Source organism: Ammospiza nelsoni, chromosome 1, assembly GCF_027579445.1.
Source record: "Ammospiza nelsoni isolate bAmmNel1 chromosome 1, bAmmNel1.pri, whole genome shotgun sequence".
Classification (NCBI taxonomy): domain Eukaryota; kingdom Metazoa; phylum Chordata; class Aves; order Passeriformes; family Passerellidae; genus Ammospiza; species Ammospiza nelsoni.
In genome coordinates, this window is record NC_080633.1 from 117,925,252 (window position 1) to 117,938,768 (window position 13,517).

Genomic DNA, 13,517 nt, shown 5'->3' on the forward strand with positions numbered 1-13,517 from the left:
CCAAATCAAACACTGTAGGAACCTAAGTCTGTGCAAAGATGTTTTTCTTTATTCCAGGGAAGTCAGGGTTGAAGAAGTGGAACTGAAGCTGAAAGCTCTCTCAGTATTATCTTTTAATATTCTCTTCCACCCCTCCATCTCTTTTAGATCTTAGACATGGAAGGCTTCTCTCAAATGGAATGTTCACTCTTATGTTAGAGGTTAAGATTTTCTGTTAAATGATCTATACTGGGTTCCACTTCAAAGCTCTACAGATAGAAGACAATGAGAATCTTTAAACTTTTGACAGATTTTTTCAAGATCCAACAGTATATAACCCTGAGTAACTTGGTCTGATTTCATAGCTGACCCTGCTAGAAACAGGAGGTTGGATGAGAGAACCCCTAATGCTCTTTTCAACCTGAAGTATCCTATGATCCTATAACTAATTTATTATCATAATTTCTCTTTCTTGCAGTCTGATTATTAAACTTTGTAAGGTGTGCTTCTGTGGGTCTCCATGTTGTCCTTGTCTCTTCAGAAATTTGGAGTAAGGGAACAGCATTAATTGCCATGTTTAAGAAAATGCCTTCTATAAATACTTTTGATACCAGCTGGACTTCGTGGAGACTCTGTTGTGCAAAATTTGTCACAGAAGAACAGGTTCATCTGTGATTTTAAGCATTCTCTTCCTAGGCTTCAGATGATCCCTGGAGGAAAAAAAAAAAAAAAGAAAAAAAAGCTAGCTGAGGCCTGCAAAATTTCTCTTATAGCAATCTGAAATTATAGGAGAATCATGTCCCAGTGGTATAGGCCCATCTATGTGAAGCATTTTCTCATTTCTTTGGATTAAAGCTTCAAATCAATTTCTTGGTTCGTGGGTTGGTTTGTCTCTCAGCAATTGAGTGAAATGTGCTCTTCAGCTTCTCATTAGGCCAGTCTTCACAAAATTGCAAGAGCCCAGCTGCTACAAGATCAGCTGTGACTGAACAGGAGGAAATTATATAGGATGATGTGGAATAGTGCCTATTGCCTGAAGCCACCAAATATTACCCAACTTTACTTGTGCCCAGCTACTGCAGTGGTTCTATTAAGAGGAAAAAAAAATTGACTTAAGTGTGTGATATTCGACCTTCTTCCCACAACCCAGATGGCAGTTTAGCAATGCCATTCTCACAGCTGGATACCATGAGCTGCTCTTGAGTCAGAGCATGGCAGGCTTCCTGTGTGTTCCCTGCAAAATAGTGTGAAGCTGGTCAAAAGCCTCAGTCCATACAACTAAAATTTGTTGTTTGGAAAAATAAAAAATAAGTTTCCTCAACCACATCTTAATATTGAGTTTGACTGTGGCCATCAAGTGACCTAGTGGTGACCATGGCAATTCTGCCCAACTCCTGTAAGCTGCTGGAGCTGCTGTCCTGCTTGCTTCCCGTGTCACCACCTGTGGCACTGGCCAGAGAAGTTGGTGTGCCTGTGTTTGTGCCACCAGTGAAAGAATTGTCACTTTGCTCTGTTTTTCACCTGGCTCTATGAGCCTTGTGGTCCACACTGCAGCTCTAGGGATGGTTCTGGAGGCAGGTGAGCACAGAGCTTTACCTCCCCCTGGGATTTCTCCTTGTCAGAGTTGAGATTGTTCTTTCATATCTCAGCCACTCCATAATGGACAGGCTCATGCAGGGAAATATTGTCTCTGTGGCAACCTCATCTGCCCACCTCACCCTGAACCTTTTCCTATTGCTGGATAACCCATTAACAACATCCAAATAGATGAATAGCCTCTCCTAATAATTTTTTGTTGCTGGAACAGCATGAGACAGTTCTTGATACAAACATTGTAATAGTCATTAGTTGCATGTTCCTCATTTTTCTCATTTACTGATTAGGCAGAGTGGCAGAAGTTCTGCACAAACAAATTGTACGCGTTTGTTGATGGTTTTAAAGGCAGAAAACAGTATTGGTCTTAATCTTTTACTGCTTGATCAGCTCTTGCTTCTGTAAAACAGGGATTATAATACCCTTTAAAATCCCAAGGAAGCTGTGGAGACAAATTTAAAGCATGCCTCCTTGATCAGCATCCAGTACAAGTAAGTAGATTGTTTGTAGTTAATATTATGTGCTAAATAACAGGTATGAAAGGAAGGAGTGAATAATTATGCAAATATTTTTTTAAGGGGGAAAAAATGCATGTGCATAGAATTGAATATTGTATCAAAATGCAGATGCACAAAGGGGCCGAGTAATGGCTTATTAAACAAATTTAATTCTTGCACTTAATAAGTTTTTATGCTTGATTTTTCAAAATTGAGGTGCTTTGGGCTTCTATGACGGATTTGGTAGAAAGACTTACCATAAATTAGGTTGTTCACTGATGAATGTCAGAAAGGAACTCCTGTTTTTAAAAATAGCACTAGTAAATAATACACTTTGCTATTTTGGGGGTTTATGAAGCATTAATGAGATATGTAGGAGCAATTGTTATTTTTAAAAAATCACAGCAATTTATTGTTGCTAATTACTCTCTTGGCACTGCATGTATTTAAGATTAATTGGAATGTCTGTACTCAGTAATGAGGTCCCATGTAGTTTATAGTGACTGACAACATCTTCCTTTATCTGGAAAATTACCCCACTGGAAAATTTGTAAACAGGGCAGTAGCTATTGGCAATCAAATTTTCAAAGTCTTAATTGATACAGTAGCTACTGAGTTATGGTAAAAAGATCAGACATTTCCAACAGTTAATAATGACAATAAAAAAAGTGTCCAAAGGAATTTTCATGAAGGTATAACTTGCACTCAGAGAAACAGATTTTTGAATTCTATGTAGTCCAACTCAATATTCAGATAGAGACTGATTTCTCAGGATTATACAACATCATGAATTAAAACAGCAACATTTCTCAGAGATTTATATTTATCACTATTTTGCTAGTGTAGATTTAGTCATTAAAGGATGGATGCTGGAAAAACAATCCTTTCATCTCCATAGTAAAAAAACCTGTGAATAAATAATAGTAGGTGTCAATGACAGAGAGGATTGTGTTGTTGTGTGCTACTAGAATTTTTTTAAATGCTTTTTTTTCTGTGTGCATGGATATTTGTGCATATGATTATTTCTTTGGCAATTTTTGGCCTATTTCTGCAATTCACTTGAAAACGGGAACATTGTGTCATTCTTTCTCAGATGCATTTATCAGGGAGGACTGATAAATAATCATTTACTACACTCTTTTTTGTCAAAAAAAAAGGGAAATGACTGCTGGTGGTAGAAATCATTATTATTTGAATTAGAAATCTGGTCTTCCCAGCCACAGCCTATTTTCTGGTGTTGGACACACAAAAAAATCCAACCACCCAAAAAATACCAAGCCAGATCCCATAACCTTGTCACTTCAGCATTGCAGAACTGAAAACTGAAGCCACACTTGGTAACTCTCTCCAAAAATAAATGTTTTCTGTGAGCTAATAATCTTCTTACAGAAGATTAATATACAGTTTAATATATTTCTTAACAGAAATCATCAGTAAACAAGGAGGTCTTTTACAAAAGGTATATGCAAGCAAATTTTCATGTCATGTTTGGAAAATTCAGACATCAACTATTTCTTTTGCTTGCCTCCCATTTCCATATGTTATGCAGTCAGTCTGATGGTCCAATCAGTCAGAATTGTCTTGAGCATTTCTTAGATGAGTTCTTGAATTAAACCAGGAAACTTGTAACCTCAATGGCCAACAGATATAGTAGTTTATTAGCTGCATACTTTTTATTGTTTCAGTGTTCAGTTTTATAATTTTTCCTTGGCTCACCTCTCTGCTCAACTGCTGATTAGAACTGTTAGGACAGAAGTTACTGCAAAATTAGCAGATGTGCTATGAGCAGTATTTGCTAGGAGCACTGTGTATCCAAGCATTATTGTTGATGCTTGAATTTAATTTGGAATTGCATTTTAAATGGAAAAAACATGGATATTTACACTGGTGTTTAATGGGACTGAATTAGTCTCAGAGCACAATTCTGTTCTATTGATTTTTTCCGGGGAGTGGGGAAGAGATGACGTCCTGACTGTTCTGGTGATTAGTTCCGCATCTCCACTGCATTTCCAAGCTAAACTGTGTGTAAGGCAATGTTTGCTGGTGCACATTAGTTACGAGAGGTTCTGCCCAAAAGAGATAACAGGATGCAGGCTCCTTTCAGCTGCCCAATACCCCAGTGTGAGTCAGGACTGGGGATGAAACACTGCTTCTCATTTCCAGGGCACCCCTGGGGAAATTCGCACTTCAGGAGTTGATACAAGAGCAACCATTCCTTTCCCCAAAGCCTGGCTTTGCCCAAAGGGTGCAAAAAAGAAAGAGCAAAACTCCTCATGTTCTTATTTATAGCCCTGTGCATCTGGGTAAGGGCTAGGGAAAGTCTCTCTCTTGATTAACAACGCTGTTTATTATGCACCAAATGCTTCTTTTCTCCTTGCTAGCAGCACTCTGCCCTTGATCAGGGAGCTCAGGAAGAGTGAAAGCAGAGGTGCTGTGTGACCTGGTGCACAGTGGCTAAGTGTGCTCAGTGCTTTTGCTTCCTGGCAGTTCCCCTTGCAGGCAGCCAGAGGAGCCAGGGGAAGGGATGGCGTCCAACTAGGTCAATATTGTCACCCATTTTGTCACTGTGTGATCTTTGTTACCCAAATCAGTTCATTTCTGTAGGTAATAGCTTTTATCTAAGTCATTTGTGAGATAATTCTTGAGTGGCTGTGCAATGTGAAATGACTGTATGTGCATCCTTTAAGTGAAGCCTGGCAATGCTACTGTCATTCTGTATTGTGAAAGACCCAAGGATTTTTAAAGATCAATTATTAATTTAGATGTTTTTTGACATCTTTCAAAAGACTTGAGTCCATTACTTTATCAGAGTTATTGGTAAGGTCAAGTACTGCTAACCTAGACAATCAAAAGTAATGAATCAAGCCCAGAAAAATAATGAGATTTCTAAATAAGATATTAATTCTATTAATTTGCCTTTAGATTTCTCAGATCTCTAGATGTCCTCTATAATAATGTCTATAATAACAAGGGATGAATACTTGCATTTTGAGCAAGGTGCAGTTCTTAAGCATCCTTCTGCTGCAATAGTAGCAGAGCACTTGAATAGAATAAATATAAAAATGTATATTATATATTAATAATATTATAAATGTTTCAACTACTGATAAAGTACTGGTAAGAGGTTACACAGGGGGCTAAAATAAGCAGACCTTCTTAAAAGAAAATAGAGTGGAGTTTCAAGAAGAAGGTAACTTATGACTGCTGAATCACAAAGAGCATGTGAGGTGAGTCAGGGAATGTCTCATTTTGCCTCAACACTACAGTTCTGTCCACATGGGACACAGACAGCAACAGATATCAAGGGATTGCATGGATCAGCCACCATACACTTTTACCCTGCAGACAGCTCCAAGGCTCCAATGATCTGTAATGCAGCACTGAAATTAAAGGTTTACAAACATTCCTGTTGTCATCAGTGTCTGGGTGAAGCCATCCATGTCCAGAAGCCTTCCCTGAAAGTGCCAGAGAGTAAGAGAGCTGCCTGCTGAGCACTTCCAGCACAGAAGGTGTTCCCTGATGAGCAGGTAAACCGTGCCAACAGGTCTATTGAAGCTGCAATAAGGAAAGTTTCTGGTTGGTAGTAATGAAATAATGGGATCATTAACTTAGGTGTGTGTGCTTCTACTGAGAGGCATTAGAGACACCATTGGCAAGCTGCAGTTCATCCTTAAATTTCAAAATTTCTTGTCAATGGCTTGATTTGAGTATTACCTCAAAGAAATTACCAGCTTTAAACTCAGATGAAAATTAAAGCAAAAGTAGCAAAATCTCTTAAGGGGAGCTACTAATGTAGCAGAGCCTTTGTCCTTCATCCTCTGAGGTTTGTAAAGATTACCTCCTAGTGACTTTCTTGTAATAGGATTTAAAAAAAATGTTTTTCACAGAAGAAATGTCTGGTTTTTAGGTCCAAGCCTGTGTCAATTATTCATCGTTTGTTAATCCTTAATTGTTATTACTTTCTTCCCAGTCTCCAATCTCTTGATTAAAATTTTGTCTGCTTCTTTATTTGCAGCTGAAATGGTACATTGTATTTTTGTAGGTTAAAAATTATCAAAACTCGAATAATTGAGGGTTTGGGTTAATTTTGCAAAATACTGAAAGCTATGACTAGTTTGAACTCTTGAATGATCTTAATCTCTTATTAGTTTCTTTAAGAGTTTTCATCTGAATATTTTCCCTCAGTTGACTGTCAGCTTCATTAGTACCCATCACCCAAAAAAATCAAGTGGAGACAGGTCACTGCAAAATAATGAGATTGTCTTTTTATTTTGCTCAAGTGCTCGTACTCTTCCCAGGTTATTTTAGTATTTCCTACAATTAAAACCCTCTTTTTATACATAGTGATTTTGAAAGGTAAAAAGTAAAATTATTAATGTTATTTTAAAAATATGTAGATTTGGGCATTTATGTAAAATGATGATGTTTCATCTGTTGCTGCCTCCTTGGGGGTTCCCAATCTATGGAAGAGAATCTGAATCATGTGGAACTCGACAGCTGAAGGCATTGGAAAAGAAAGTAATGTCACCCTTTCAGGCGTTCCTTTTGAGAATTTTAAAGTAAGGAAATGAGTGAAAGATGTGTTCATTTATCATTATGATCCTAAAGGGTAAAAATTACTGGGTTTATAAGCCGTTGGGGGAAATAAAGCCATGTTTGTGTAATACATAGTACTTCCTACTAATATGTGGTTGTTCAGATGCTTGTTGTCTTGATGTTACCTTATATATCTTTAGCCTTGCTAGAGTATTCTCGTTACAAGAGTATTCTGGTACTTTCAGATATATGTAAGATTAACTGACTGGCTGCTGTAAATATTTTTGATCAATACAAGACAGCACATCCCAGAGCTGCATTTATGAGAAACAGTGGATGCCTTAATAATGTGAAGATTGTTAGTCGCATAAATGGATGCTGTATTGCTGTTCCATGAACATCTTCTGAAAAACAAAAGGATTCTTATTGCTTTGCTTTGACTTAAACCAAATAAAAGAAACTAAGCAGGAATCCCCAAATGATCATTTGCTTCTTAAAGCAATCATCCAAGAAAAGACTCATTGTATGCTTTGTTTCTTCCAACATTTGAAATAAAATAAGTAGCTTGGCAACAATTGTGCTTGTTACACTTCTAAAAAAGATTTCACACCAACTGCAAGTCTTTTGTTTATATGAGTAGCACCTACTGCATAGAATCACAGAATGGTTAGAGCTGGAAGGGACCCTAAGCATCTTCTAGTTCCGAACCCTCCTGCCATAGGGAGGGATGCCATTCACGAGATCTGGTTGCTCAGGGCCCCATCCAGCCTGGCCTTGGACACTTCCAGGAATGTGGTTTCCACAACTTCTCTGGGCAACCTGTTGCAGTACCTTATTAGTAGCAGTGTGCCCCTGAACTGGGAATAATGAGCATTGAATCCAGGATTGCAGAAGGCTGATCAATTGCTTTATTGTTACCATACCATACCATACCATACCATACCATACCATACCATTCTATATAGTGAAACTATATGAAAAACCCTTTGCCCTTGTCAGACAGTCCAACACAGCTTTGACCTAATTGGTCAATCAATCAAATCACCCCCACCAGAGTCCAATTAAGAATCACCCTTGATAAACAATCTCCATAACACATTCCACATGTGCACAACAACAGGTGCAGCAAGTGAAGATAAGAATTGTTTTCTCTGAGCTTTCTCACAGCTTCTCAGGAAAATCCTGGGAGGGAATTATGTCTCTGTGTTCAGATATGTGATTACCACAGTGCCTCACCAACCTCATTGTAAAAATTTTCCTTATAGCTAATCGTCTTTCAGTTTAAAACCACTACCCACTGTCTGAACACAATAAGAACTGCTAAAATGTCTGTCCCCATCTTTCTTACAAGTCCACTTAAAGTACTGAAAGGTTGCAATAAAGTCTCCCCTGAGCTTTCCATATAGACCATCTTTCAGCCAAACACTTAAATGCCTGTCTGACTTCTGAGTTACTGTTAAATCCAGGACATTCTTAAATTCTTTGATGAATGATCTCAGCAATGAAGTGTGCCAAATACAGAACAAGGAAATAAGATGAAGTGTTTTGCCTGAGCAGCATGTATACCAAAGCAGTGGTCCCTAACATTTGCTGGCAAATAACCAGTAAGACCAGTGATGCATTGCAGTAAGAATCATCTCTTGCTCTTCCTGTGGGATTCAGCTTTCTTTGTTATAATCTCCTTGCTCATGAGGTTCACCAGAGCAGTTCCTTTCCTGCGTGCTTTTTAGCTGAGGACCTATCACCAGATGGCTTCTGTGGTTATACTGTAAATATTATACTGGTCACTGATGCCATGAGCAAATATTTCCACCCTAGATCAGGACAGTCCTTTCTCTGAGGATGCCTAACACTGCTTTTCTGTGTCTACATTTGCAAATTAGCATGCCTTCTGAGCATAGCCAGTTGAGCCATACCTCTTGTTGAGGCAGGTTGTTGGCAGCAGTCATTTTCTTTTCTGAGATGAGCTCCTACTCCTTCTGTCATTTACAATTTTATATGAGAGCACAGACAGTGCAGCCTCAAGGTCATGGAATTCTATCAAGTACATTGTTTGACTGTGTGTGCTCTGGCAGGATTGGTAATTATCACATGCTATTGTTCCACCATAGTAAGGGGCCATAGAGTCACGAAGTACAGCTGAGCACAGCCAGTTTACATTAAAACTAGGTTTGAGCAATTAAAATTTGCCCACTCTTTCCTCCCTAGTTGAAAGCATGCAGTAGGAGTGCTCCTGAAGTGTATTAAAGCAATGCATTAAAATAACTCTGACTGTCTCTGTTCTAGAATAATTTCACTGTTCGTAGACACCATGTAATTTTTATGTAAACTACCTATTACAAGAAAAGCTATTCATCAGCATAGAGGTGGTGCATTAGCTACATTCCCTAACAAGAGCAGGAATCCTTTTTTTTTAACTTTAAAGTTGAAAATTAAGTTATAAAACCTATGTCTGTTGCTAATTTATGATGTTTTCAAAGAAGAATCTAGGATTCTATGAATCTTTTTAGCCCGCAAAAAGTAACTGTTGCATTAAAATATAGTGGCTAGGGCAAAAGTAGCAGCAAGAGATAGGAATTCAGATGTACATTAGAGTATTCTAAGGGAATGCCAGAAATCCATATATTATGAAGCAAACAAGAAGCTAATAATAATTGGTAAAACCTTTAAAGACAGAAAGGAGACAGTGAGTTTAGTTTTATGTTTTCATTCTCAAGACTGGCTTGGCCTTTCAGAAACACCATATAAACCTCTATGCCCAGCATTTTACATGTAACTATTTACTTTTCTGGCAAACACTGCTGTCTTGAAAATGCCCCAGCAGTTTTTTTTACACCTTTCCCATGGCATCTGGGTAACATGCACGGTAGGCACTGTATTTGGGCCCATGTATACATGTATGTGTGTACATATTGATAGATACCCATGTGCACCTATCTGTATATAGAAATATATTTTCCTGTATATTTTCTGTACATTTACCTGTATAGAGATATATATAAATGTATCATAAAATTTTGAACATAAAAAAAAAATAAGAGGATATTATCTCCCTTAACACAGATACTTCACATTGTGCAGAGAAACTATTTGTATTGCCTTTTTACCTATAACCTCTCTGAGTGTTTTTTTGCTGTACTGGAGGTGATAATCAATGGACTTTCTGCTTGTGGTAATGGCAATTATATGAAAAAAAAAGTTTTAAATTGTTTATCCAAGTAACATATTTTTCCAATATTTCTCCAGTTATTCATAATTTAAATCTGCTGCAGAACTGAAGATCACAAAATTGAAGTAATTTGAAAAATATCATAGTCAGATGTTATTCAGTAGTAGAAAATAAAACTGCAGGGTAACAACTGCACATGAATGTAGAGCAGTGGCATTTCTCCTTGGTAGCACATGGAGCATATCTTGCAATGGTTTAAACAAACAGTGCCACTAAATAGAAAAGCAACTTGATGCTGAAAAAACATCATGACCAATTATTTTAAGAACAATAACAAACAAAACACATTATAGTAATGTGTTGATGACAACAGAATTAAAATTATGAATACATCATTCTCATAACTCCTTTCTCAGAATAAAGCAATTTAATTGGGTTCTAATATAAGAACTACTAGTATAAATATAACTAAAATAATGAAATTCAATATAGTTAATCCTGGAGATAAAGCATAGCCTCCGAAGACCTCACTCCTGAATACATTAGCTTGTCTCATGCTTTTCACCAGCATGGGGGAGACTTAGGAAGTGAATTTTTAATGGAGTTGTGTTGCTATAGTGCAGCAGTGCAAGGGTGCTCAGGCTGTGCAGCTCTGGCACAGAGCAGGCATCACTAAGCAGTGCCTCCAGCTGGAAGAGTTTTGCTGTAAAGGCAGCTCTAGGGTTCGAGGTGGGATGCTGCTGACCCCCACTACTCAGGGCTCCTGCACCACCACAGCAAATGAAGACACTTCAAAGGTACATTCCCTGTGCTCTGAGACTTCTGGAAGGGAAAGTCAGGGGTTCAGTTGCTGGCTGACATGGCAGTTCCAGAGATTTCTGTTTGCTGGATTTCTTAGGTGGATGTGGCTGCTGAAAGGCCCTGGAGAAAGGACAAGCAGTTGGAGTTGAGTGTGCAGAGTTGCTCTCATTCCTTGTTGAAACAGAAAGTGTCTTTATCTTTGGGGATTTCTATATTGGAAATGCTGTGGCTCTCAATAGCCTGACTTTTCCTTTTCTCTCCTCTGCTCTCCTATGTTGACGGTGGCACTTTGTATAAATCCACAGGAGTAACTCAGTCTCTGTCAGGATGCTGAGGGTGGTGGTGCTGTTCTGAGTCACCAGATTACATATTAGAAGGCTTGGGACACTTTGGGAGAGAGGATTTCCAGATCTGGTCACCTCCCAGACTCAATGCACCCAGTTTGTCTGAGGGTGCACTTCCAGAGATCCAGCTCCTGTCTCTGGATTCTGTTGAAAAGTTAAAGAACTTGCACACACACCTGTCAGTCCCAAAACAGAGCCCAGCAAGATGAGGGAGATGCAGGCAGTGACCACAGCAAAAATGTATGAAAGGGAAAAATCTGCCTTCTCTATATTATTTTGTGTGTTCTTCCTTCCATTTTTTTTTTTAATGGAAAAAATTCTCCCTCCCATACTTCAATTTAATTTTTTTCCTCTCTCCCATACTTCAAGTGTAAGTATTGATGAAGAAAGCAAGTAATCCTGTTGGATACTTACCAATGTTTGCAATCACTTGATGCCAGAATTTTAATGCATCAGGTTGGCAGAATATATGTATTTAAATATTGGATTCTGTGCATTTGTCTGCAACATGTTGGGTTTTTCTCTGTGTGTGTGCATGTGTATGTGTTTGTTCATCACTTATGGAAGAGTATTTAAAAATAAAGATTTCTGTGTCTCAGCAGCACATATGGAATTGGCTGTACAAGACTTTACTTTTAAAATAACAATCTTTGCTCTCCATGGAAAGAAGAAACCTCTATTAGAAGAGCCTCATCTTAGTCTCTTCTTATTGTCTTAATTGAACCTTTGAATTGCAGTCAGTAAAAGCTCACAGCAAATACAGTATCCAATCAGATGTATATTTTTAAATTAATCTACATTTGAATACCTTCCCTGATTTCCCACCAGCACCTACAAAGGAAAAAAAAAAAGAGGGAAAAAAAAAGGACAAATGTTTGAAAAGAAAAGGAATACATTTGCAAGTTTAATTTCCCTAGGGAGAAGTGAGCTTTTCAGAGCAACTTTGATATGTTTCTTTCTTCTTTGTATAACCTGTAGTTTAATTTTGGTTCTCATTTTTGCATTGACATTTGCATGATAAAAGAGGTTCCACTTTTCTTTCAAAGATTGTTCCAGAAAGTCAAAATTATTCATAGGAGAAAACCATTAATAAAATGAAAATTTTAAAAATGTCTCCTTTTCCAGTAATTTTTCTATACGATCCACCATGATTGCCAGTGCTTTCACTGATCTGATCCCACAGCTATGTCTGATCTTCCCTGGAGGTGTTCAAGACCAGGTTGGATGGGGCCCTGAGCAACCTGATCCAGTGGGGAACCTCCCTGCCCCTGGCAGGTGGGTTGGAAATAAATTATTTTTAAAGTCCCTTCCAACCTTGCATGATATGCTGTTGCACTGCAGTTTTCATAGTGATTTTGTGAGGCTTCATTTTTAGTAGAATGAGGCATACCAAAGATAAAATTTTTAATCTTCAATGTTGAAGATATTTTCAGCATATTTCCTCAGACCCAAGCAGATGTTTGGGCTGCTCAGCATCCCTTCTAAACTCTTCCTTCATGCCATCCATCCTGCAGCTGAGTTGATGTGAAGCTGGGAGTGAAAGAAAGTAGAAAATCCTTGGAGCATAGCAGAAGATTTCTGTGATCTGTATTTATTAGAGCCAGAAGTCTGTGGTTAATTTTCTGCTCAGGCATGTTTTACACAGGGATTTCCTGGCTTGCTCTTGACCACTGAGAAAACAAAAGCAGCATGTCCTAGTAACTTGTACACATCTCTGTGTCTATGCATCTATACCTGATGTGGGATGTTTGCTTATCACACAGGATCTGTGTTTTGCTTCCCTGTGGTTCACCTGTCACATAGAGATATGTGGAGCTCAGTCTGATAACATATTTTTGTCTTTTCATGTGATGCCTGTCCCTGCCCCTCCTGCTGGGTTTTTCAGCCCAATCAAATGCAACAGGAGGACTGCAAAGCAACACAGAAAGCTGCAAAACAAAAATCCAGTTTATGTTATATCTCAGGAAGCAGGATCACAAAGAAATTTCTGTCTAGAGCTAGAAATCTAACATTTACTAACTAAAACTTCTTTCTATGCTATATATTGGAGGGCATTACATACTAAATCCAAAAGCAGATGGCTAGTTCAGGTGCAGAGATATATATGTACATACATATGTGTCTTCTGCCACCAATTATCACCTGCACACCCTTGCTGTGTTTGGAGTAGCTCCAGCTTGCCAGTGACCTTCTGAAGGGGATGGCATGTAGGAGGCTATTCACAAGCCCAGCTTCATCTGAACTGCTGCCCATTGTGTCCTTTGCCTGTCAGCATTCAGTCTCATCCAGCTATTCAGCGTTGCTCAGCCCCATACTGGGTCCTAGCTGCCAGGTCCTATCCTAATTGTCAACTAAAAGATTGTGTCAACCTCAATCATACGTTGATTAGCATCCTCACCTACAGTAATAGAAATTTTATAAAAGACAATTCTTTGTGTGTTATGTGTTATTGTGTTGCAAGGAGTTTGAATATGTTTAGACTCTTATGTGGTATGAAAAACACACAGTAAATGTGTGAGAGAGACAAAGAGAGGAAAATATATTTAGTGGAAAATGTGAAAGTAATTCCTGCAAATATGGAGCCATCTGATATCCTTC

The 13,517-nt window shown here is 38.3% G+C and overlaps 1 protein-coding gene across 1 annotated transcript in view; it reads left to right on the forward strand.

The window, feature by feature from the left end:
- NKAIN3 (sodium/potassium transporting ATPase interacting 3) overlaps positions 1 to 13,517 on the forward strand; it is a 332,682-nt gene that overhangs the window by 197,399 nt on the left and 121,766 nt on the right. The gene's annotated exons all lie outside the window — the stretch shown is intronic.